Source organism: Haemaphysalis longicornis, unplaced genomic scaffold (assembly GCF_048455015.1).
Source record: "Haemaphysalis longicornis isolate Haplotype H1 unplaced genomic scaffold, Haemaphysalis longicornis Haplotype H1 scaffold_8, whole genome shotgun sequence".
Lineage (NCBI taxonomy): Eukaryota > Metazoa > Arthropoda > Arachnida > Ixodida > Ixodidae > Haemaphysalis > Haemaphysalis longicornis.
In genome coordinates this window covers 166,600,871-166,628,267 of record NW_027526445.1, presented here as the reverse complement: position 1 = coordinate 166,628,267, position 27,397 = coordinate 166,600,871, and the positions used below count along the sequence as shown (strand labels likewise).

The window sequence follows — 27,397 nt, the reverse complement described above, 5'->3', positions numbered from 1 at the left end:
CGCCGACTATGATAAGCTGCTATCTCAGCTTGGAAATTGCTGATTTCCACACTTCATTGTCGCTAACAAATTTCGGTCTGTTTCCGTCTGAGAGAGAGAGAGAGAGAGAGAGAGAGAGAGAGAGAGAGAGAGAGAGAGAGAGAGAGAGAGAGAGAGAGAGAGAGAGAGAGAGAGAGAGAGAGAGAGCACAGGGTCTAGACAGAGGACCCGGAAGCGGAGAAACGCAGCAATGATATCTCATAAAAAATCCGACCAAAATGTTTCTACAAAAACTGCTCCGCGCGCATGGAACGCGTCCACGAGGATATCGTAGCAGTCGCCTATATTTTCTTCACCCGCGAACAGAAATAACGGGATCTAACGGAAAGGGAAGAAGTTGTAAGACGGCAGCGCACCCCGCTAACGCCAACCCGGTAATTGGGTCATATCGCCAAATAACTAACTTCCGTTTAGTCGTTCGACTCCGACTATAGCTACGCGAGGAAAAAACCAAACAAGCAGCATAGCCAGCGGGCATCTGGCTTATTTGCGAGAGCGCACGATCTATACCACCCACACAAGGGTATACGCGCCATCGAGCAAGCAGACTATCAATCGGTCAAGTACGGGCGCGCACAAATCAGTGCGAACGGCATTCTGCGACTAAAATGCAAGCGTTTTCATTTACGCATCGCTCTGAAATTGTGCGCTCTATACTGAGTTTCAGAAAACCCTGCCGTAACCGACATGTAGTAAGTGAAACGATCCCGGCCAATCCCCCAAGTGGGTATGCGCCACAAACTGCGCAGGAGGCCGCCTGGTTCTTGCTGCGGCAGGAAACTAAACATCCCCCTCGCGAGGGGCACGATCAAATGCAGAGCATTTCCGGGGGCGCACGACGTTAAGTAGTGTGCGTTACGTTAATGTTGTTGCACTTGTTGCTGTTGGTTGTTGTATTGTAATTAAATGAGGAGACATAATTACGTGGTCACGTGACATCATTTATTAGCAGGTGGGTATGATTATTGTGGCGCTGGAAGAGCACCATGTACCGCGTTCCGCCCACAGGTAGTGAATGCGTTGTATCAGCAGCTTCTTGACGTAGTTTGAATGAGTCAAGGATATAAGGCGCGTTCGTAGCCCTCCATTCTGTGTCGGCTTTGTGGCGCAGTGGGTAGAGCACCATGTACCTTGCGTTCCGCCCGCAGGGTCGTGGGATTGAAACCAGGCGCCGGTAAGTATTATTTTTTTTTATATAGTGTAGGGGGAGGGGTGCGGACTACGATGGACAACTAGAACGGGTGGCATCGTGAGTTAAAGAAATGCTCTGCATTAAAAAAAAACTAACAGTGCACCGATAGATGCATCGTGCGGATAGATTGCATCAGGTTTGCAACAGAATTCCAGAGGATGGAGAGAGGGAATCGCCACCAAAATAATGGCGCACAAGGCTTCCAGCGGAAGAAATGAATGATCCACCCCGAGATGGGGGATGATACTGTCGCGTGGTTATACGTAAAACTGCGCATACGGACGGGACAAAGAAAAAAAGAGACGGGACGAGCGCACGCTCACAACTAGTTTATTGAAAAAAAAATGAACATGCTAATATACCCACACCAGCACATGCGCCCATGTCACCACCTTTATCACATGATGTAACGGTTTAAAAATTCACACTCATTTCCATACAAAGATACGGATGGATCACTCACACACTGTTCACCATGCTTTCGAATGAAGAAGGCCTCGATTAATTCCCTCGCCACCTATTCTCGGCTTGTGCTCAGCACACCTTCGTCTGAGTCAAAACCGGCTCGCATGGCTTGCTTTCACAAGCCACGCAGTGGTGCGGAAGGTGGGAGCCCGTTTTGTTACGCATATTATTCGGCTGGTGTTCCCTTAAACGGTCGTTATAGGCAGCGGCCCGTTTGACCGATGTACGCCCGCCCCGCATGTGAGCGGGCGGGCGTACATCGGGCGTACATCGTACATGTACTCCACCCCGGTTGCACAGTTCACGCATGGCGTCGCACGTCGTTTTATGTATGTATGTATGTTTGTGTTTATTGGCGCAAGGGTAACTAGGACCAAAGAGCGCCAAAACTATGTTAAGTGGTCCGTCAATAGTCAGGTTTGAGCTTAGAATATGTATGAAATGAGTATGATATATCCTAAAATACTGTATATATGGGTGTAGAGGGCCCGTAGACTAAAAAATGGAGATGTTCATAATGCCGGATAAAAGGGATTGTGAATGGAACGCGACTGTAGCTCGAGCCGAAGAGCACGCTACGGCAGCGGGCCCCTCGTGCGAACAATGAAAACATGAAGGCTTTGCTCAATGCTTGTAGGCTCTGAGGTCACGCACTGTACGAAATGAGCTTTAAAAACTTGACATCTGCAAGATAACTTAAAAGGGACTTGTTTGTGAACATAGGTTCATCTCCTAAGAACAGTGACGGGTGTAGCGGAATGTTGAAAGTATAGATTTTAGGGAAATGCCGTTTTCTGGCCTCATTGCAGGATGCGCACTCAATTAACACATGGAGGACGGAAAGCCGGTCCCCACACTTATCACAAACCGGTGGGGGTGTGCCATTTAAAAGATATGCGTGCGTAGCGTAAGTGTGGCCGATGCGTAGTCTGCAAATCGATACTTCAATGAATCTGTTTTGTTTTTCTGTTGTGTATCTTCCTAGGTGGGGTTTTATTGAGTGGAGCTTGTTTTCTGTGTGTGTGTCCCACGTGTCCTGCCAGCGTTTACGGATTCCCCTTCGGATCACTGGCTTCAGATCGAGGTAAGGGATTTCCGCGACGTCAACACCACTATGGAGGGCCGCCAAAGTGGCGTTCTGGTCGGCAATTTCATTGCCTAGAATGCCACTGTGTCCAGGGATCCAGCAAACAAGTATTTTTAGTTGTAATTTATGAGCAGTCACGAGAGCTTTAAAAAGGTGATTGAGGACAACATTTTTTGTAGGTTTAAAGGAACCTAGTGCCGTAACAACACTTAAGGAGTCTGTGTAGATAACTGATTCTTGTATTTTGTTCTGTGTAATGTGCTCCACTGTGATTAAAATACCATAAGCTTCTGCTGTAAAGATACTGGTATTTTTGTTCAAGGTCCTCGTGCTGGCGAAATCCGGGCCATGTGCAGCACACGACACAGCGGAAGCACACTTCGAGGCATCCGTGTAAAATGGGGTGTATGGATATGTGTGTTGTAGTTGTAAAAAATGCTGGGAGATCAGCTCACGAGGTGCACGGCGCTTATCAATGCGTTTAAAGGATGTGTCACAACGAATCGTTGACATTTCCCAAGGCGGGACTTCGTCGGCGATGGAAGTCTTCATGGCCTCATCGAAAGACACCCCTATTTCCTCTGCAAGGCCTTTGACACGTAAGGATAAAGGGGCAAGGATCGAAGGGCGCGCTAAATACAAATGGGCAGATGAGACGTCATTCAGAAATGAACTGCACGGGTGATTCTTCACAGACATTGTCCTAGTAGCATAGAGCAGTGCTGTATAAGCACGCTGGTGCTCTAGGCACCAGTGGTCACATTCTACATAGAGACTTTGAATTGGGCTTGTCCTGAAGGCTCCCGAGGCAAGGCGAAGGCCCAAATGTAGCACTGGGTCCAACATTTTTAGGGCAGTTTTAGATGCAGACCCGTATGTTACGCTTCCGTAGTCTATACGGGACCTAACTAAACTGATAAAGAGGCGTAAAAGGCAATCTTTATCAGCACCGTAAGACTGATGCGACAAAACTTTTAAAATGTTTATGGTGTTTAGGCATTTCTGTTTGAGTGTTTTTATGTGCCGTATGAATGTTAGCTTTTCGTCAAGTATAACACCTAAAAACTTGTGTTCTTTTTTGACGGGAATCCGTTCTCCGTTCAGCGTAATGTCAGGTTCCGGATGGATTCCACGCTGTCTTGTGAATAAAACACATGTACTTTTCTGAGGATTCAGTTTAAAACCATTTTCCTCTGTCCATTTCCGGAGCCTGTTTACACCTAACTGTATTTGCCTTTCACAGATGGACAGGTTGGAAGACCTAAAGCTAATATGAACATCATCAACATACAGTGAGTAGGAGATTGTGGGTGGCAAGGATTTTCCAAGCGAATTCATTTTAACTACAAATAGAGTACAGCTTAATACTCCACCTTGGGGAACACCATTTTCTTGTATGTACGTTCTGGATACAACTGTCCCTATTCTTACCCTAAACATTCGCTGTGACAAATAACTTTCAATAGTGTTTAACATACGCCCAGACACTCCGAAAGCCTTGAGATCAAGCAGTATGCCGTGGCGCCAAGTTGTGTCATATGCTTTTTCTATGTCAAAGAAAACAGAAAGACAGTGCTGTTTGTGGATGAAAGCATCTTTGACATATGACTCGAAGGCTACCAGCTGGTCAGTTGTGCTTCGACCTGATCGAAAACCCGCCTGACAACTGTCCAGGATGCCGTTATATTCAAGAAAATACATTAGCCTCTTATTTACCATTTTTTCAAAAAGCTTTCCCAAGCAACTTGTTAAAGCTATTGGTCGGTAACTGGCAGGTAGTGAGGCATCTTTCCCTTCTTTCAGTACGGCAACTACAACAGCTTCTCTCCAAGCTCTCGGAAAGTATCCTGCCGCCCAAATTTTATTGAAAAAGTGCAAAAGTGTTTGGAGAGTTTCTGTGTGCAGATGTTGTATCATTGCATAGGATATCCTATCTGCCCCCGGTGCTGAAGCCTTACATGTTCCTAGGGCAACCAAAAGCTCTGTTGAAGAAAAATCCGAGTTGTATGGTTCATCGGATGTTCTGTTATCTCTAATCGGTTTTTTCTCCATGGATGATTTGTGTCGTAAAAAAGTATTCGTGTAGTGAGTAGAACTCGAAATATATTGAAAGTGTTTTGCAAGTGCGTTGGCCTGGTCCTCCAGGGTGTCGCCCGCACTGCTAACCAAGGGTAGGCTGTGTGTTTTATGTCCATTAAGCTTTTTAATTCTATTCCATACCTTGCCTGTATCTGTGTACACTCTAAGAAATCGGGGGAGCAGTTGAAGAGTCCAACCGTCATTGTACTCTTGCAAGCGTTGGTGGACTCCCCTCGAAAGCTGCGGGGAGTTGGATGCAATGCTCGCTCCCCATGAGGAGGAGAGCAAAACTGACCGCGTACTCTTCTCGTGCGCGGCGGAGTGCAGCCCCAGTTCTGCTCCCGCACCAGTGAAGAGTAAACCTGCGCATCGTCTCCCATCTCCAGTACGAAGAGTAGAATTGCAATTTCATTCTTGTCCAGTGCGGGAGTAAGCATGGAGATGCACTCCTGCCATCTGCGCACACCAACTCATCAGCGATGTTTTATTTGCATACGAATATATTATATAAAGCAGTTGTGTAAAAAGCGCCCGATTACTTCTGCCGCGCATTCTAAACGTGCAAGAATATGAATTCGTGTAACGATTGCTCGCAGCGTTCAGTGGCGGCAGGCGGCAAACCGAAGGAACTAATCTACGGACCGCTGCAGACGGTCGCTTTGAAAGAGTTTGATCTATAGACGTACGCTTGTCCCGCGCCTAGTCGAGCTAAAAAAAAACGAATTGTAAATCTGAGATCGATTGAGAAAAATGGTGTTGCAAGAAGTGAAGTCCGCGCTCTTCTGATAGCTCACGCTGCAAGCACAACACGAACCCGACCCAACAACCGTGGCTAGTGTCGCCGAGATAGGCATGTACATACGATAGCTTTTACTAGGTTAAATAAAGGAAATCCGTATACACAACTGGTATTAACAGCAATATGGGGCCTATCTGCAAGATCGGATTGTGAGGAACAGGCGATATCACTGCGAGGGCATCTGAAATACACACTCTACGGCAGTGGCGTAAATCCAGAAAAATCACAAGGGGGGACACACATCTTGCCAAGGCGGCCATTTTGTTTTGTGCTTTATTTTCATTTATTTACAAATTACTATCGTGATTTGAATTAAAATAAGAAAATTGGGCATGTTTTCATGCCTCACGTAATTGCACAGTGCTATTGCAGACGTTAAAAAAAGATCAATAAGAAATACTCTGTACAATATGAGTACTGATCACCTATGACATGTTTCCTAGCTTTCGACATTTCTAGAGGGTCCAAAAACGAGAGCGCGGTTTTTGCACGCACTGACAAAGTTTTTCAACAACCCTGGCAACGTTATGAGGTCTATAATGTCTTGATGAACGTGTGCCAAAGCCATGCAGTTGAGGCGTTCCTCCCCCATCGTACTACGCAGCCATGTTTTCAGTCTTCTCAAGGCACTGAACGATCTCTCTGCTTCACAGGAAGAGACCGGCATCACTAAGATAATCCTGAGAACACTCTCCACTTCCTTGAAATACTGGCGGGTGGACGTGTGCATGTTCCGGAGTACTGCTGCCACGTCGTCGACGGACTTGAGGTTGCAGTGTTCTTCGTGCAAAGATGAATCTCAAGGGGGGGGACACTTGCAAGGGGTGTCCCCCCCAGCCCGAACACAAGGGGGGTCAGGACCCCCCTGACCCCCCCATGATTTACGCCACTGCTCTACGGTGAAAACTATCTCGTCGGCTGACGAGCGACGATAAAAGCGTACACACCGATCGGTTGCTGGAACTCAAGCGCCTTTGTTAAGCAAAGAAAAATGATGACCCCCCCCCCCCCCCCCCCCACCCGCGGCGGCGCAGGCGTGGATCACGATACGTAACGCGTCATACATCCGGGGGATCAGGTAACGCGAACCGCCCGAGCAAGCGTGAGACAGGCACCTTCAGCGCGCCACGAAGTGCGCGTGTTCTGCAAAAACCTACACAGGCGGTGAACCCGCCAAGGCTGGACGGGCGACTTACAGGCCGCGCCAGACCGTGATGTCAATGTGCTACGAACGAAGTGGGCTTTCAAGCAGACGCTTCGTGCAACATCGGAAGTTGGACCTGCCCTTATCGTCATACTTGCTTCGACACAGTATACGACGCGTGTTGGCTAACCGCTGGCCGCTTGTGCGTCAGCGCGACATCATGCACACGCGAGCAAGTCGTATATTCGTTCATTCGTGCGTGCGTGCGTGCGTGCGTGGTACTAGTTTTTCTTTCGGACGAACATCACAGCGGCGACAGCGCTGAGGCCGATTTCGGAACTATGCGCACTGTGTAGCGATGCGCGCGCTATGGCCGGACTGTATCCGCGGCCGTCGCAGGCTTCGCGCCTTGAGCTTGGGATCTTTCGCAGCTATTACGACCTTGGATTTATCTACCGGACGAAGAAACGCTGGCGGGAAGTAGAGGTAAGCCATTAGTTAACCTCGTATTCTTGTCTTGTGTATTTAACGAAGCAGAGTTACTCTGGGTACTTCGGGCCGCGGAAGCGGTTAGTCCTAACGTTTTCGTGACTGATTTTGACCGTTGCTTAGTTTTGAAGGGCGGCTTTAGTACCCGTGTGCAAACAGCGTCGATTCTTGCACCGTTTCAATCCCTTGGATTCGTGAAGTGTTGGTATCCTTGCGGAATGTTTTCGCAGGTAGGAAGCATGGTCGCGCGAGTAGTCGCAGCGCTACGCTGTACTCTTAGCTCGGCGGCTAGGGTTAGAGTGGCGGCCGTGCAATAGCTGTGGCTACCTGCGCGGCTCCAAAGAATTGCGTACAATAGGCTGAGTGATAGGAGCGCGTTTAGCGTGTGGTAGTCACTAAATTACAATAATTTTAGTGACCGCCGCGCGTACAGCAGCAGACTGAAATGCTGTTCAGACAAGTTTTTTTACGTTTTGCTTGAGGGCAGGATGGACGGAAATGGGACTTTTCGGGGCGTACTCACCGCACTGTTAAGGGGTAATTACATGCGTCTAAGGCGATGAGCGACGCGAGAAACCTCACTCAATGTGTACGGCAAACAGGTACTGTGTGCGACACAGACAAGCGAAAATTTTTTACACAGGCCGCTGACGGCGGCGACAGCGGCAGGCGACGGGCCGTCGCCGTCGCGGGTTTATTCCCGGACAGAAGCAGCCCGCAAGCGAGCGGCAGCAACGACGACGAAGGGCATTGGCAGCAATGCATTACTTTTTTTCGTTTGTCGCTGTCGCCCACACTGTTTGTTGTACCCATTACATTACTTTTTTTTCGCGTCGGTTGTCGCCGTCGCTCGAGCGTTCGAGCGTTCTGATCGTTCAATAACGAGCCTATTGGTTCTCATCAAATGTTGCGATCGGCAGCGTGCATGCAACGAAGCGTACTCGAGAATGAAGAAAACAGTAGCTATATGACCCATTAGCAACTTTTCCACGCTAGTCTTGTGAACGTATAATTGGCCCTACGTTGCAGTCGGCTGAGGACAAAATCCAATGCAAATTATTCAGGGATTATAACCTTACAAAAAGAGTTATGTTTCCTTAAATTTTGTGCAATGTTTTTATACCGAGAACGATAGCGGGGTAAACAGTTGAAGCTACGGACACGTAAGCACTAATGGGTTTGGGGCGCAGTGCGTAGGCAGACAGTAGGGCGCGCTGTGTGACACGACATTGGCCAAGTGGTACAATGAGCGTGGTGGCATCCAAGGTCACCACATCCGCATCTAGACTGGTTACTGCGCCAAGCAGTATGGCATTCCAATACGGGTTCAGTGCGTGCTCTCGGCGCAAAAACTAATCTATCACCCAATAAACTTCATTTAACGTTGTCAAACTCGTTAATATTATTTTCATTGTAGAACTTATCTTTGCTGTCCCCCTCTTTCTGTCTATGTAGGAACCACGGGAAGACGCTACTTGCCCGAAGATTTTTTTTTTTTTTGAGAGAGAGGGAGAGATCCCCGAGGCGTCAGCAGCAGTGGCCGTCGCATTCAAGACACTTCTCCTCACACCCTTGGACATCGTGGATGGGTTCCCATTGCTGCTGTCTGTGTTTTGGCCGTTCATTGTGTAATACGCTTCAAAGGCGAAGCGCACCTTCTTGCTTCTGTAGACGTTACTTTGGCTCAAGCACGGTGCCGTGGTCGGTACTGTTCTGAAGGCCGCCACCAACATTATGAAGCAGTCAGCTCGAACGTGTTTGTTTTTAATACCAAGTTATGCCTTTTTAAATCTTACTAGCGCATCCTCATTTGAGAACCACCCGCCTAAAAAACCCAGTGGGAATGTTTTTTGCGGTTTCCTATTGTACCACCAAAATATATCTGTTGCAAAGTTGCCGTGTCAATGACTTTGTATCTTTGTGTTGATTGCACCTTGTAATGCGTTAATAGTAATCCACGCTGAATTGTTTTAGTCCCAGATTTTTCTTTCGCAAAATGTATTTGTAAATATTTTTTATGTGTGTTAAATAAGAGCTGGCTTTTTCAGTCCATGTGAAGCACTCAATGATGTACTAAGGCCATTTTGTTTTATGTTAATACTGTTAACTATTCTCCCACTGCTGTATTTCTACTGACGCTTTTCGTGCTAATGCCAGTACCTTTTTATTTGTGGATGTTAATGTCATTTTTATCGTCATAATTTAATGTTTGTATTTCAGTGTTTTCAATTGCTTTGCTGCATTTTTATTTGTGAATTTTTTCTTGGATGTATCCTAAATAGGCGCTACGTCTCCTGTGTGCATGTGGAGTAGGAACCGTTTTTATGCCGTGATATTTTAATTCCCAATAAATTGCATTTTGTGTTAAATTGCAGAATGAACCGATTGTTGTGGTATTTTGAAAAATAAAGTCTGAGCTTGTTTTTTCTTCTTTTCCATGTTTCAAAATAGCTTGTCCTGTTTTGTTTGCTTGTAACTGCCTATAGTACCATCGTGGGGAGGGGGGGGGGTCTAGTAGCAGGCGGAGCGAAAGCACGCTGCCTCGCGGGGAATAGCAGAACGCTCTTGAGGCGTAACGAGATGCTTTCCAAGAGAGAGTAGTAGTACCCGTCTGCAGTATCCGGGAACGCCGCCAATAGAGCTTATTTACGCCTAAAGGGAGTGACGGAACGCTGCCTTGGAGATGGCATTGCAATTCCCACACAGGGTTCAAGTACTCTGATTCGAAAGCAGCAAGTAAATCCCACGGGGAGTGTTTCGCCTCTCGTTCGGCCGCCACGCGCTACTCCTCAGAAGAGTCGCCCAATGCTTCCAAAGGGAGTGAAATATGGGACAAAAGTTTTTACTCCTAGACAGAGTTCCCAGCACTCCTCGAGTTCTTAGAGTGTATGAATTGATAGAAGTCACAAAAGAGCGCCAGCTCTCCCTTTTGGCTTGCTGGCGAATGCGCCTTCCTTGTGCTTTCGCGCGTTTGAAGGAAATTAGGTTTTCAGAAGTGGGATACCTGCGGAGGACACCCCATGCCTTATTTTGCGCCTTCCGTGCATGCCGACACTCGTCATTCCACCACGGCCTCCTAGCGTTAGGTGTGGCACCAGATGTTTGTGGAATTGAGCACTCAGCGGCATGAAGTATATGGGCCGTAATCAGTTCACAGGCTTCATCAATGCCCAAATGGCTTAAAGATGTGTATGAAAGCTGAGATAGTTGTTTAAATTTCAGCCAATCTGCAGCAGATTCCCTAAACCTTTTATAGGAGTTGAAGCTGTTAGGGATTTTGTCAATGCTTTTCAGGATGACTGGGAAGTGGTCGCTCCCATAAGGATTATTGTCAACTCCCCATTCAATAGACACGTCGTTTTAGGCAAACTGGTGTCTGTTCCATTCCTTTCATGATCTTGGGGCACAGGCTAGCCAACTTCTTCTCCTTGTCCCGTTCGTATGCGCAGTTTTCCGTGCAAGTATGATGAACCAACTAGCCCAACAACATGCTTTACCGTCGTGTGGATATCGGTTATATGGGCTGTGTACTGGTCGCAGTGCTTGGTATGAGGGTTACGTGTCGTGTTTCTTGGTCAGCCGGTACAGTTAGACGACGACGGCGTAAATGCGTGTGCCCCGCGCTCGCGTGCCTCAGGGCGTCAGCCATCTTCGCTCAGACCCGACCTGCTGCCTCGCCTCTACAGCGCCATGCCTAATACGTGCATCATGGTACGGCCGACTACGCCTGCGTCTACCGGGGCGCAAAAATATTATCTGCAACAGAATAATAAGAGCTGCCGGTACACAGGAGTACATAGAATTGATTGACAGCTAATAACGCAATATCTTTAACATTTTAAAAGGGGCAGAAGCTGGCCTCTTATTACCGAGTAACTTTTTTTCTCTTAGATAAACTTGAAGAAACATCAAAATACAAACGGACACCGTGTACAACGAGCACGAGTCCACATTATTACTCGTTGATATCTCTTTTCTAATAGGCAGCGGAAGAAACGAAGACCGCCTGATGAGATGCCAGGAATAAGTGCCGTGAGGGGAAAAATTACGCCTGATGAAATGCGAAAAAAAAAAGAAAGAACACAAAAGGAACGAAACAACGGCAACACGGTAAGCGCAGCACAATTAGAGAGGAGAAGGTGAAACGACGAAGGGGAAAGGGCGTTAGGAGACGACCGTGAAGAAGACGAGCAAGCAAAACCAGCCCGCGAAGCAGAGATTCCGCGCTGCCGAGACGTTCTTTCAACGAGATCACTCGCTCGGACCAACCACGCCCACGCGAACACTCGTTCGAAAACAAAAACAGAACAAACCAGAAGGCGTACGCCAAACACTTTCATTCGGCTGAAACGTCACGAAAGGAGAAAAAGGATTAAAGAAAAAAAGTGCGAGGGGGACGGGCTAATAATACGGCGAAGCAGGAAAGCAGATTGAATGGAGCGCGAGTGCGCTGAGATGGCCAAGACTCGCTCTGATGTGCAGCCAAGCCGAGAGAAGCGGGGAAAAGAAAACCGAGAACACGGAAAGGATCATTGCTCGTGAGGGTGGCGCCGTGGTAGGACATCAGTCTGAGCGGCAACCCATTACATCATGCCAGCGGTCAGCAGCGGGCCGCACGGACGCCACGTAAATGAGGAAGAGCCTCCTAACTGCCGCCTCACTAAACCTCCTTCCTTTATTTCTTACTGTCAGGCGGATGGCTCCATCAGTCGCATATTTCGGTGACTCAATTTAACCAGTAATAACCCGCCACGCGCCGCGCTGCTAACTTGCAAAAGGCCGCCGAAAAGCGGGGGCGGCAGAACCGAACCCTGGAGCACGCCACTGGAGGCGGCCTGAATGATGCGGTGGCGATCGCATCACGAGCAGGAGTGGCCGGTCCGGAATGAAGTGAACCGAGCCGAGGGTAAAGGAAAACGCGGGAAAATAAAAAAAAAGGCGGGAGGTGGACGGCGATCGGCTGCCCTTGACGGGGCCCACGCACGATGATTACTAGCGCCGGACCGCCGTATCCGACAACGGGGCCCGACTTTCGTTTTCCCCTCCCTCCTGCTCCGGTTGGGGCTGCGACGAGACAGGAAACTCGCCTTGATCAACGCGTGCCATTTTTCGCTGGCAGCGTTGTACACGTATCAGCCTCACGGCCACGCGGCTCGATTATAAAGAAAAAGGGCGATTTGAGAAGTCATGGTCAACCCCAAGCGCGGTGACAGGTGATCGCTGTATTAATGCCTGCACGCACGCGCAGACAAACAAAGGAAAACCAGCACTGAAGGAATCCGAGAAGAGCGCAGGGTAAGTGGATAGCCATTATTTCGTTGTTGACCGCTGACTTCCTCGCCTTGTTATCCTAACGAGCGGATCATTGCTCCAATAGGCCATACATAATTCAGAAAGCGCCAGCAAATTTGTCCACATTGACGGCAACAGACACTGCCCTTCACGTTACCCCTTCCTCTCCAAAACATTTCCGCCCCAAATAACTACAATGACGCCCTTCATAGGCCGTCTAAATATACAGAACGAGCACGTGCAAGAAAACCATCGGAACACCACACAACCGTGACGATGGCACACCGCTTCGCGTGGTCACCCGAAGCAAATATGAGGGGTCTCATCTAGACCCAATTCTTCAGTCTTTACGCTTCCCAACCCCCTCATCCCCTTTCAATCGTCTTCAGCATTACGATAAGACGTTGCATTTATTTGCTCAGTCCACGTCGCTGCCTCTCCCTCCTTGCAGGGGTGAGTCATCGTCACGTCACCAGCTCCAAGAGGTGCTGCCTCGTGACACAACAGGAGGCGAATTAATGCGATGGTCAGCGAATGGAGCGGAACTGCCATACTAGCTCGGACGAAGTTCCATTTAAACTTCAGAATAGCTGGCCGCCAGGACATCCTGTTAACCACCAAGGCCCGCAGCGTGAGTCGCAAGAGGCTCCGGGCAAGCCAGCAAGGCCCTCTTGCAGGTGGAACTGGAAGAGCGGACGTGGTACGGGGACGGAAATGTGCCCAGTACGCACGGCCACCATTGCGAACCTGGTGGAACTCGACCGATCCACGTGGACGACAGCAGACGGATCGGCGGGTGAAGCTCCCTTGCCGTCAAGCTGTTCCACCCCCCCCCCCCCCACCCCCCCTTTCCGTCCGCACGCGCTGTTTTCCTCGCTTCATCGACAATGGATTCCGGCAGCGCATTGCCGCACGCAACAGCGGCCACGAGCGCAGAAGCTCGGTTCGTCTCGAGGGCGCTCCAACCGTCACCACAGAAACGGCAGGAGGCTACGAGGAAGACAGAAAGAGAAAGTGATCGGGCGAGTGGGTGGCCAGAGGACGTCAAAGTCCGGAGTCCAGTTACAGCCCAAGCGAGGGCTGCTAAAAGTAGGGTCCAACGGAGGTGTCAAAAAAGACGGTGGTTCCAGCTGGTTCGAAGAGACCCAGGGCCTTGCCTCGGCGTCGAAGAGAAGCTGTGAGAGAGGGCGTGCGAGAAAGAGGAAACGAGTTTTCCCGATGGCGGCCGGCAGGTCGGAGAAGGCGGAGGAGGGCGCGTGGCCACGCTGAACTAGAACTGTCCGCGCACCGACAGCGGCAGCCAACGGCGGCGACGATAAGAAGAGCCGAAGAACCGGAATTCCAGCGCACCGGCGCCACGCTCCCCCAGCGCGCACAAAAATGCCGGTCGGTCCGTTTGCTGCGACGACGGGCTTCGGCGGCTCCGCGCACGCGGACGCAATGCGCAACGCTCGGGATTCGGTCACGCAGAACGATCGCAGCAGCGGCTGGGATTTGAACAGCTTTTCTCGGCAAGCGTGCGCGCACTATGGACCGCACAGGTGGTCTTCGCGCTTGAAAGGGCGGACGAACTTCGGGGAACGGCGTCCTCAGCACTGGACTCATTTCCGACGCCTTGAGCGGGCCCTGCCCTAGTACAGTGAACCCCCACCATGACGAAGTCGCGTAATTCGAAATCTCGCTTAGTGTTTCGCGGTCCTTACGGCTGTCCATAGGGAGCAAACCATCTTCGCTTTTAACAAAACTAAAAGAAGTTGTGAGAGGCGCGAAAGCTAACTGCGTCCAGCCTTCGCTGGAAGTGCGTTCACTCGATCGTCAAATAGAGCCAAAGCGCAAGCGAAGAACGAACTCTCACGACGATTCTTCGCGCACTAAGTAAACGCATCTACGAACGACCTAAATATATACCGACGCGTGGTTCACGAGATAATGGTATCCTACATTGTACTCCTTCACGAACAGTGCGTCTTATGTGGAACCGTTCCTTCTTTGCGATACTCAGGTAACAGTTTTGACGCAACGGAAGCCCGGTGTCACCCACGCGCCGTGTGTCCAGAGACCTACCTCGTCAGAGCTCTTCGGTCGACCAGCCGGTCCAACCAGAAAGCTTTCGCTTTAAAATAGCAGCTTCGTGTCCCTAGGGTTTACTGCACCAGCAAATCCTTGCGGAGTTCCTCCTCCGGACGATGCAGCTCGCAGCAGAACCTCTTGCCCATAGTGAGCAAGTCACTTCCGCTTTGAGCGAAATATCGCTTATTACAGAGTCAGTTTTTTGTTCCTAAAACTTGGTTACAACGAGGGTTCAGTCTACCCTCGCGAATCCTTGCGGTATTCTTTTGCTGGAAGTTGCAGCTGGCACCTGGACCTGCAGGACACCGCATCAGGGGCACCAACGTGTCAAACGAGGCGTGGTTTCCGCCTCCCTTAGCAGGGCTGAGAGGAAAGCTACGCAGCTTGAACAAACTTAGCTCTGTCCTTAGAAATTGTAGAGACTGCCTACTTGGACGGATCGTGCTTAGCCTGGTCGCAGTTTTTTGCTCCCTGCATAAGGTCGTCCACAATGTCAGAACAGAACAATCGATGACACCTCGTTGGCACTCTCGACGCGTTTCGCGACACGCGTTTCAGGTTGCTTCCTGAATTTCACTACTCTCTCGGCCAAACTGGAGAGGAAAGCGCGAGCGAGCATGAAGGGAGACTGCCAAAATTCATGCCTAGCTAATTTTTTCGTCCTACAAAATCCGTTCCGCCGACTAGTCCACCCGCAGACTGGCTGGACAGGAGAAACGCATGCTCCCCACCAAGTGTTTGCGCACTGCCAACACCAACTTTCATGCAAGTTCGCCGTCGTCTCTCCTTTTTTCTCCCCTATGTCGCTTCACCCCTCTTCCGTCGTTGCTCCGTCCGTCCGCCCGCATACGAAGTTGCGGGGGCGACGTGGAAACCACGACGACGACGACGACGTCCTTTTTTTCCCTCTGGTTTTCTCTTGCTGGCTGCAATCAGTTCTGTTGAAAAAGGGTGATCCCCACGCAGTTCATTTGACGCTTCGCGTCCGCTACGCCAAGGGTGATCGGGCGATTGTTGATCGTTCGTTCTACCCGAGTTGCACCCTCGCGCCAATTCGTTATATCCGAAACAAAATTTCATCGCCTCAATGCATGTAGTGGCGGTCATGCCGCGTTCGTTCGTTATAAATGCGCCCGTAATAAGTGGGCTCGACTGATACAGAAACAGTATCTGCGGAAAAGCAGTTTGGTGTTGACTCCCATATATCGCAAGAAGTTCGAATCGGGGTGCGTATACTTCGACCACTCGGCGACTTTGTTATTTATTGTTTCTACCACGCGTCTTTCGACCAGCCTGCATTTTTGTTTTTCCGCGCGTATTCCGCGCTCTTTAGCGCGCTTGCGGAAGTGATGTGCATTAAAATGGCGTTGCCGTCATATTGCCGAGAACTATGCCTTCTGTTGTGTTGTTTACCCATTGTCGCCAGCGTCTGACCACGCGCGGCTGTTTTATCTGTGCTCGAAGCGAAGCGCCTGTTTCCTCGCCTTTCTTTCGTATGCCGCAGAGGCTATCTTATTTGATAGGGAGAACGTTTCGCCCCGTCGATTTGATTGATCACCTGATCCCACTTCTATGGGACTGACTAATCATGACCCACCGACTTAGAAAGCATCGTGTACGGATAAGAAAGGATTTACAAATTCATAGAAATCTTCCTAACGGCCCCTACTTTGCGTCTTTTAGAAATATATCACTTCTTTGCCGGGATAAAAAATAAACAAGAAACGCATTTTGGTTTATTCAGTTTTCACCAGATGGCGCTAGCTGTCTATCAGGTAAGAGATTAATTTTTTTTTTATTTCAGTACAGGAGTGACATATCTCTTTAGGGTCCATGAAGAGAGAATACAACTTTGGGTAACTTGAAATACCTCACTCAGGTCCATTCCGGCCACGAAAGACGTTTTTTAACCGATAAAAACGCAAGAAATACTTAAGAACTTTCAAATTTCGCGCCACAGAGACGTGTTATCGGCGCGAGTGACGTCATATGGGCCAGCACTAAAAACATAATTTTCAGTGTCTTAACTGCAGGTTAGCATTCAAGTGATTCGATCAAAGGGAACTAGTGGCCCCGCTACAATCGTCCAAGTCATGTGTCCTGGCGATTGATTAGTTCGGCCGCCGTCAATCGGCCAAACAAGATTCTGTTACGTCAGAGAAAAGTTGCCGGAAACTGGCTAGCGAGTCGCCACTCCTCCACGCGTTTTCTTTAATATCTCCGCTATTGTTCCGAAGTTTGCGATGAAATCGGTATCATTGTTATCAGGACAGAGCAGTCTTTCTAATGAACCAAACTTGTATTCGTCTCCATGGCCCCTTTAAATAGGCAAGCTAGGCCGTTGTAGACACTGATATGCATTTGTAAATATTTCCGTACTATTGGTGCACAGTGGTTTCCAAGCCCGTAAGCCGTGAAGTAGTAAGTGCCATAGGAATGTTAAGAGGTGAGTCCCCCCTAACGCGCCGACGCTACAAAGGCGATGAGGCGCGCCGCAGTAGAGGGCTCCGGATTAATTTCGACCACCCGGGGTTCTTTGACATGCGCTGAAATCTCGAACGCACGGGCGTTTCCGCTTTTCGCCTCCATTAGAAAAGCGGCCACCACGGTTTTTCACCCTGTCGTCACAAGACTAGAACTTTGTTCTTTGATCACCAGTGTTCTAGACGTAATTAGACGGTTTGGGAAAGAATAACGCGGAAAGATAAACGCTCGCAGGATAAACGCCGCGGCACTGTTGCATATGCTGACTGTGCGTGTCGCTTCGTTGACCGCTGCCACGACGCTTGCGTTTACTTCTTGGCAGAATCTCGTTCCAATAAATCTTGCTTACTGGAAGAACCCTGTACGAGAAAACATGTTTTAAGCAACAAAAAAAAAAACGGTGTCAGTGAACACATTCTGCGTGTTGCAGACGTCAGTTTGTTCCCACCCCCCTTTTTAAGAAGGACGCCATTCAGCTAGTTTCTTACCTCCCGTTGAACGTCTTGGCCAAACCGCTTATCTTAAAGGACACTATGAACGTGGTACGCTGTGGTAAGTTCCGGAAAACCGAACGGCGGAAGCAAAAATTTACAATCCAGAAAGCTGAGAGAAGCGCGGAAGCTAAAAGTGCGTCCCAGCTTCACTGAAAGTGCGTCCAATCAATCGTCAACCCTTCAAAGCCCCAAATCGCAAACAAAGAACGAACCCATGCGACGATTTCTCGCTCCGCACTAAGTAAACGCACCTACGAACGACCTAAACGTAATACCGATGCGTAGTTTGTGAGATAAAGGTATATGCTATTTTACTCCTTCATGATCGATGAGTGTGTTGTCTCACCTAGAACCGTTCCTTTTTCGCGATTTCAAAGTAGCCGTTTTCACACGATGGAGGTCCCGTTTAACGCAAGCGCCGGGTGTCCAGAGATTATCGGAACTTTTCGGTCGACCAACCGCTCTATGAGGAAATGCATTAGTTTTCTGACAGGACGCCATCGGCTCTCCAAAGAAAGCTTTCGCTTTAAAAGCGAGAAAGAAACGAAGGCTCCATGGTGTCTATGTTGGCCGGCTACTCCACTCGTCTGCACGCACGGCCAAGGAGGGACCGGCACGCGCCTCGAGATCTCCCCGCCGTAACAGATGCCACGCCCTGCAGGCTCCTCGCAGAGGTAACACAGCGTGCCACAGGGTCAGCCGGCGGGGTGGTGGCCGTTACGTAAGCTGCCTTCGGCGGTGCTCCTCAAAGCTGCGGGGAGACGCCGCTGCACGCGGGGAGCACGAGTCGCGTGCCTCCTCCGCCGCGACGCACGATCGTAAAGAGTATGCGGCGCTCAGGCGCCGCCAAAAGAACGCGCCACGGCACCGCGCACATAAGTCACGTGGACATATACAACCGAAACTATACGTGCATGTGCCGCCGGCCAGATGGTTCGCCGCTTCGTATACGCTTCAACCGCACATCCGTTCTACCACCCGCCCCGACTGCTTGGCGGGGATAAGGTGCAAGAATGAGGAGAAACAAAAGCGGTATGAAGCCAGCGAAGAAGCTGCTTGTATGTCGGTCTACAGTGACGCGCAATACGAGTAGGACGCCCTCTTTTGTTATTATCACTTTGATAGGACGACGTATGCTCAAGTGTAAGAAAACAAACTCCGAAGACACCTAAACACTCTTTAAGAGTTGCCAATGCAAAAACATTAATGTCCAACTGAACACCGCAGAGACTTGGTGACTGCAGCGCCACCGGGTGAGGCAGACACATTGTCACCCTCTCCACTTTTTCACGTGTTCTGCGCTTGCCCAGGTGTTGACTAGCAGCGTGAGCTCTTTCATTTTCGTTTTTCCTTTGCGTCTATGGAACTCGTCGCAGCCAATAAGCGTGTTCTTTTTCTTTGTGGTTTGCGCGTAGCACGCGTATGGAACACGCCGCAGGCAGTTGACGCTTAGGAGCCTGATGAAGACGTACAATGCGGGATGTTTCGCTCAAGGGGCCGTTTAATGCTTTCGCACTAGTTTGCGTACCTATGTAATGCTGAATCATCGTACGCATAATAATGAACTAACCCCTTAGTAACCAGAAATGGCCTCCTCCTCACTAATGCGAGAAGGAGAACGATGACCGCCATACCGCTCCCCCGTAAGATACATACGGAAAAGTTTGCAGCTTCATTTGCAGGTGCATAAGCAACACAAGGTAGATTCTATTCTATTATTTTAAGAACACCGGGCCCTCGGTTCACCGCGAACGAGCAGATACAGTTCGGGACAACCGTAGACACCGCCGCGAAACGAACAGAGTCGGGCACAGCGGCGGACCCTGCGGAGTACCTACAGACGCGGACGGAGAGGCAAGCGCGCATGGCGGCAAAGGTAAGAGGGCACGCTAGCGGAGCCCGTTCGGCGACCTCGTTCCTGAGCGACCGCGTCCTTTTCTCACGAGTGAAAGGAGTAGTTAAAAAATAAAAACAAAAGGCGTCCTCCGTTATGGAGGCGGCCAGCATGACCCCTTCTGGGCCGATCGGGTGACCTCGTTTATTACACGGCCTACCCTCCCTTCACCGCAATCACCCGACCGGAATCTCAACAATGTGAAAGCGAAAGGGCCGACCACGCCGCACGAAGGCCAATCAGTCGGCGAAAGCTCAGCACATCCAACGCGGGCCTCAAAGTGCCACCCCTCCCCACAGTCAAATGAGAGGGGAAAAAACGAAACGATGAAGACAGAGCGGCGGAATGATTGATGCGCTCGGGAGAAATGCGAGCGTAAGTATATATATACGAAGTGGGCGTCGTAGACACGAGGTATTAGGGAGAGCATTAGAAGAGAAAGCAGATATCCCCCGCCAGGTTGCTCGCTACAGCACACACGCCCAGATCGTGAGGGCCGGCGCGCGCGATGTCACGGCAACCTCCCATTCCTCCCTGCTCGCGAAACCATGACGGCCGCCCGCTTGTATACAGACGCACGCATGGCACCTTGGTCGGCGGGTTTGTTGAACATGTAAACGCGGCAGAAAAAATGCGGCCCGTATAGCGCGTCAGTTCGAGTCAAGAGATGACTTCTTCGGGTATTCGCGAGGTCGGGCTTAACTGCAAGACTTGTGCCTTCACAGTATTGGTGCGGGTAGAGAAAAAAAAGAAAAGAAAGACTTCGAACGAAATTTAATTCTTTAAACCTTGATAACGTCTTCGCATGTCCTAGACTCTGCTGCGCACGCGCAGTTACGTGGTCCTGTCGACTGCGCCACATCCCAGTCCAATGATAAGGAGGCTACTGAGAGGACCAAGCGGCCGAAAAGCTTTATGTATAGCGCTAAACACACCCGAACAAATCTGTCATTACAGTAAAAGCTCGATAATTCGAACTCAAAGGGGGCCATAAAATTGTTCGAACGCAGTGTCTAGAGCGCCGTCCGACGGTGCTCTAGCTGATCGCTGCAGGCATGGCTAGAGTGCCGTCCGACGACATTCGAATGTTCACGACTAGGCTAGCACCGGCCGAAGCGTCTGTCGTTGTAGTGTAGAGCAATAAAGAAAAAAAAAAAAGTCGTTGTAGTGTAGAGGATCCGTCTTTGCTTCTTGAGCCCAAGGACGATGGTTCGAAACCGGCTCTTGCCTTGGTTTTTTTTTTTCCTCTTAAAAATTAAACTATAATTTTTATGGCTTAGGTTACTTTTGGTGTTTTAAATGATTTATTTGTGTGTGTTAGGTTATCTTAAGTTTTGTATAGGTTAGGTTGCCTCGCTTTACGTTATCTAGAGCGATGTAGTGCCAGACGCGGCAATTTTGTAACAAAACGCCGGTGGACGTCGATATAGTGGAGTGCTTATAATACCGTCAGACGGCACTCTAGACACGGCCTTGTTCGAATTAAGCGGAGCTCGAATGAGTGGGAGGGCGCTAGTATGAATGGGCATCGCGCCACCCTGCGCGGGAAGAACACAAATAAGCCACCTCTGGACTTGTTATCGCGAATTAGGCGCTACTACACTAACTACACAAAAGTTGGGCCCAGACCAGCGAACGCGGCGCAAAGAAAACCTGCAACGGCATGCGCAGGAGCACTGGGCTGCGGAATCAAAAATGTCGCAGCAGCGTAGCGCGCGCGCCACGCTGTTGTTTTTCTGTTTCGTTGTTTTTCATCTCTGGTAAGTTTGGTTTGTTTTGGATTTGAAACACCTTGTAATAACTCTGGGCCGACTTATTCTGCGAGGAGCGATGGAGACCAGCGGATCCCAGTTCGAATTAACCGTTCCGGTTGCCGATGCGTTCGAATCACCGGGAGTTTTCCCCCTTTGAAATACACAGGGCTGTGCCGGGACCAGGGCGTCAGTTCGAATTAACGGTAAGTTCGAATTAACCGAGTTCGAATTAAGGAACTTTCACTGTATTATACATTTTGTAAAGAGAACACTCCCTCCATAAAATTATGAGGCTTTGCGCGCCGAAGCTACTGAGGCACGCCATAGTGGAGGCTCCGGGTTAATTCGACCACCTGGGGGATCTTTAATGTGCTTTGATATCTCAACACCTGAGCGGTTTCGTTTTTCACCTCCATGAAGATAACGATCTTAGCAGGGGGGCTACACAACTGCGGACAAACACTTGTATCTGCTCCCTGTAGGCATTGGAACTTCCCTACTTAAATCGAGTAAAATTCGTTAGCTCTTCAGATCTCCTTCGGCGTATGCAGAAGCCGCGTGTAAGCCGACGCACTTCCTCAAAGGCCTGAGTGCTAGTATATATGCGTCGAGGTGCGCACCGCAAAATTTTGTCCCCCTGTACACAGCTTGTCGATACTCCAAGGAAACGTGGATTTCGACCACAGCAAGCGGGTCGAAAAAATTACACCATCTTCCCGAGTGGAACCCTGAGGTGATGCGAAGCATCGCAGAGTTCCAATCCAATCCAATTTAATGCCCCTCGCGAGAGAGTGTTCGCTATCGGAGAGGAGAGGGGGTGAGCGGCGGAGAGCGCAGCTGGCGCGGCGAGGAGAATGGGGGAGGGGTGGACGCCGACAACGCCGACAACAACGCCGGATGGATGCAGGGACAAGGCGAGGAATGAGATGCGTCGCATCTAATAAAAAAACAAAAGTTAGAGACTTTCCAGTACGCCGTGAAGATGAGAGACAAGCGAAGCTGTATTGTTCAATAATTAGTTTGAGTTATGTAAGAAGGCCTGCCATACTGACTGAATAGGCACATAATTTCCTTATAATTAATTCTAAATTGATTCTTACATAACCTGTTTCGGGATAGTTTCAAAAAAACGAGTTACAGCCGCGTTTTGTAACCATGCTCCCTCCGTTGACGGCCATGTACTGACAGCAGGCGGAAATTCTGCAACGTTTACAACTTCGCTGTGAGCTTATTAAGACAAGCGAATAAAACTCGGCGTAATAGTAGAATCATCTTAGCGGCCAATATTCTCCAACATACCTAGATTGCGAGCTAGAGAGCATTTTGCACTATAGCTGTGGAGCAGGCGCGTGCGATCCTTCGACGACGCGACTCGACAGGCAGGCGCTCCTCGCAATTCCGGTCAGAAGCTGGCGAAAGACAGCTTCGTTGCAAAAACGTCGTACGCCATCGGCAGCGGCCTACACCCCACATACCGATCGCGTGGTATAGTATACGCATATCTGCAACGACAAATCTCTACACTTGGCGAGGAGACACTCCGTGCAGTGCCTGAATTTCCCGGAGCGTTTTCCCGGAACTATCGCTACAGGTGTTTCGTTCGCTTACAGGACTACGGTGGGAAAAAAATGTGCGACGCAATATATACATTCTCGGTTATACGAGTCTAGTACTTCTTACGTGTGCCATTTTTTTCCCTGTGGGTGAGTCACTGCCGACGCGGACTTAGTTCGCAGCTGGGCCAAGTGGATTTGGTAAGAGACGGGGTAACGGACACAGGACTTCCTTTAGCACCAAAGCGGGTGGTCTAAGCCCACTGACAAATAGAGGAATACCTTCGATGGGAATCAGCTTGAATAAAACGAACACAAAAGGAAGAGGGAGGTACACGACGTACTGCGGACTATCAACTGGAATTTCACTGAAGGAAACACAGATATATAAGTACGAAAAAAAAACACGAAAAATATTAAAAAGTTTGTTCAGTTGATAGTCAGCAGTGTGTCGTGTATCTCCCTCTTCCTTTTGTGTTCGTTTTATTCAAGCTGATTCCCATCGAAGATGTACCAACTAGCACAGACCAGGGGCGGTATTCTCGAGTTTTGTCCCTTTTGCGTCCCTTTCAAAAGTGTCCCTTTTGGCGAGCCCTGATTGGCTAAAAGCAAACAACCGGAAGTGACGTAACGCAAGCGCAACAAACCTACTGCCAACGTTCATTGCTTAACCGGAAGTACGTCACGATGAAAGGGACTCAAAGGGACGTTTTCAAAAGGGACAGTTACGAGAATACCACCCCAGAGCCATTCTGCTAGAGGAATACGTAGGCGTATTACAGTATTGTAACACTGCGCAAGGTTGACACACTCAGTGAGCCTACCCTGTAAGTAGCAGCGAAGCGTAAACGTATCGCACGCAATTCTGTGCTGCTTCGCCTTTCCAGGAACAGCCAGGGGTGAACTCGCTCACCGCCATATACGTAATGGCACCACGTTTCTGAAGTGACGCTACAGCCTACACGACAGCACAAACGCTACTACTAACGCGGTCTTTTGAAATCCGGAACCTTACTCTTCACCCACGCTCGCCACAAACAACGAAACGCATTGCTCTGCAACTAACCTCTTTCGATTACCGGATGTTTTAATAACCGCGATCTCTGTCGCCGTAAAATTAGAGGTAACGGATGGGATACCTCTCTTAGCCAAAGAAAGAAGCGGAATTATCATCATATACAGTGGCCGGTCACATCGCGCTTTTCAGAAACGTAAAAACGGGTATGGGTGTCCCGCTTTCTGCAAAAAGCCGGATGAGTAGACCCCTCCTCTTGATTGATTGATTGATTGATTGATTGATTGATTGATTGATTGATTGATTGATTGATTGATTGATTGATTGATTGTAGTGTTTAACGCGCCGACGCAACGCAGGCGATGAGGCGCGCCGTAGTGGAGGGCTACGGATTAATCTTGACCACCTGGGGATCTTTAACGTGCGCCGAAATCTCGCACACACGGGCGTTTTTGCTCTTCGCCTCCATCAGAAAAGCGGCCGCCGCGGCCGCGAACCGAACCCGCGACTTCGGGCTCAGCAGCGCAACACGCCTTAGCCACTGAGCCACCGCGGCGGGTAGACCACTCCTCCCCCGTATTAAGACACACATCTCGCACACACCCGCCGTTGCGGCGCGCGCACAATTTCGCGCCCAGACAGCCGCGCCGCCATCACTACACACGCAGCTTGCTGATACCTGGCTCATTCCGTCACACGCACGCCACTCGTGACTCAAGACTGAGGAATCGCGCGCGGCCGGGCGACGATGAGGCTCCCGTATATTCAGGCGCACATTCCGTCCTCGCAGCCTCACGAGTATTGCGTTATGTGCGCATAATACGCGCCCCCCGCCATCGTCACGTCGTCCCTGTCCGGGAAGAAGACGGGTCGCGGCAGAGGCCCCTTCCGTCATGCGCTCGTGAGCGGCCACTCCGGTGGCCAGAAATGGCCGTCGTCCGTCCGTGCCGAGAGGTCAACGTCTCCACCAACACAGGGGAAGGTAGGTAGAAAAGGAGAAAAAGAAAGCCAGAGCTGACCTTGCGCACCGCCGCACGCTTGGCGCATGCCGCCAGCTCACTCAATGGCGCGTATAATGTACCGTATATAACGCGCGCGGCTTCCCTCCTGCACTCCCTGCAGCTTGCCGGCTGCGTGACGTCATGGTCGAAGACTTTTCGCTGATGCTGCAGCTGGCTGATGGAAACACCGCCGCGTTACTTGTGTGCAAATTCCTTCAGGGTCGAGCGGTGCTTGCTGAGATTCGCCATTACGCCTCGTGCGGGAATGGGCGGTCGATGTGGCGGAGTTATTACGTTCGAGAACCGCGTTATGTCTCCTGACGGCGGTGACTGGGCCCTCTGCAGATGACATCAAGCATAATACAGTAATAATAATAATAATAATAAGGTAGAACGGCTTGTAATGTTAATTCTTTTGTTCATCGTCACTCGTCTTGTCTCCGAAAAGGGCATTCATATCTCCTAGGCCACGAAACGGACGCTGACAACCCTCAAGTGCAGGTGAGAGCAATGGCCAATGGAGTACCTTCCTTCAATCATAGCGCTGGCGCTGTTACCCGGAACACGAATCACGAAGAGGAATGCAGATAAGTTAATTAAAAAAAACGAAGGAGCGCTTGCAGCAAGACGTACTGAACTCAAACAAAACTTCTTCGACACCTTGTCAGGGCGCCTTTCCTTAGAAAACGGACGTACCGTAAGATGCGTAGCAGAAGTTCTTTCGCGAACACAGCCCCTGGCCTCGTAGAAGTCCGGGTACCGTACCCACAACTCATCTGGCCGAGCTTCTAGAGGGATGCCGCCGTAGCCGTTAAACAGTTATTTTCCATGACAGCAAGTCGTTGAACAGCAACTCGTTGAACAGAGCCACCGCGGCGGGTCAGGCGGTAAGAATGGGGGAATCCGCTGAACGGGCCTAACGCTACACGCTTTCCTCCTCAGCAGCCGGAAAACGCCCTGCTCTTTCCCGCCACAAACGCGCACGTGAAGCAATATATTGAGAGACAGATAGAGAGAAATGAAAAGATTATCCTTCCTGCATACGCAATCCTTCGTGGCGACGCATACGATTAACAGGGAAAGAAGCCTAGCATAATATTTGCGGCTAATCCGCCATCTCTCCCTGCGGTGTCGCAAAAGAAATGACTGCAAGCTCCTCTTCCTTATCTTATTTGTACCCAGGCTGAACACCTTCTAAGTAAAAGACACCCACTTGGACGCCCTTTCTGCATTCACTACAGCAGTGTTTCTGCATGTTCAGCAACGAAGCGATCGTCAGAGATTCGGCTATTGCGAGGATGCGTCGAGTTCGCCTTGCAAGCGGTCGAACCCGGATACATCGAACTTGAATATTTCGAAAGGCTGCAGCTAAGATCTAACAGTCTGAACATCCAGCCTAAACTGCTTTGTATACAAGACGCGCGTAATCCATACCGAGTCGTCGATTACACCTAACTATTTCCTAATCCGCCTGCGATTTGTATTCAAACGTACTATCGGCGTCAAATGAAAGGCGAACACGAAAATATGAACCTGAACGCACAAATAGCGCGAATTCTTTCCATGCAGGCCAAAATGACACGTGGCTTAGTTACAAAAAGAAAGCTGGGAATAGTGGAGTTCCGAATATATATCAGTAGCGTGCCATTATACCATTATATGCACTCTACGGACAGTATTTTTCAATTTTGCACGTTCTGGTTCATATTTTCGTGTTCGCGTTTCATTTGACGCCGACAGTATATCGACGTCACAGCAGCACTGCACTGACTGATTGAAAAAAAAAAATCATTACCACAAAGGACTGAGTGTCGTTTAGACCAGTACGCTTCCGCGGTTCTGGAGCCCGCACGCCGTCTCTCTTCCGTTTGCAGGAACTCGCTTGTCATCGCCCCTTACACGATTTTAAAAACTTGTTAGAAACCCGAAAACTACCCACAAAAACGGGCACAAGCCGGAAAACAAAACGTAAAGGTCGCGCGCTCCGTGCCCCCGAGGCAGTTATGACGAAAATACAGGACAGTTCCCGTAACGTTCGCAGCTAACCAAATACTTGTTCTTGCACTTGGTCTGAACCCTCTGTCCGAGACAGTCGGGAAGGCTTGTGAACGGCAGAATGATATTCTTTGGTTACCCCGTACCAGGTCTGTCTTTTTTTAACACGAAAGTGTTTTATTCCGGGATACACAAACATTTGAGGGACGCCATATCCGTCACGGAAGTGACGCTAGTACAACGAAGCAGGCGGCCTGTAAAGGGTGCACCACTGCACATAGGGTCTTCTTGCGGGGAAGCAACCTTTAGTAGTAAAGAGTAAAGGCGAATTACCCAGATTGAAGGAATATAAATATTTAGGAGTGTGGATAAACGAAGGGGATAACTACTTAAGAACTCACGAGGAGCAACTTAAGGGTAAGGGAAAGCGAAAGGCAGCTATAATGAAGCATAGAGCTCTGTGGGGGTATAACAAATATGAAGTAGTAAGAGGAATGTGGACAGGAGTAATGGTTCCGGGTCTCACGTTTGCGAATGCTGTACTCTGCTTA

At 49.7% G+C, this 27,397-nt stretch overlaps 1 protein-coding gene and 1 long non-coding RNA gene across 2 annotated transcripts in view; one reads left to right on the top strand and one right to left on the bottom strand.

Annotated features, from left to right (window-relative positions):
* The window catches only part of Kst (spectrin beta chain, non-erythrocytic 5 kst), a 189,259-nt gene that overhangs the window by 127,959 nt on the left and 33,903 nt on the right, over nt 1-27,397 (bottom strand). The window lies entirely within an intron of this gene.
* On the top strand, nt 6,874-9,725 carry LOC144150195 (uncharacterized). Its single transcript, XR_013318455.1, has 2 exons — nt 6,874-7,291; nt 8,750-9,725. It is a non-coding gene; the product is annotated as an uncharacterized LOC144150195 (long non-coding RNA).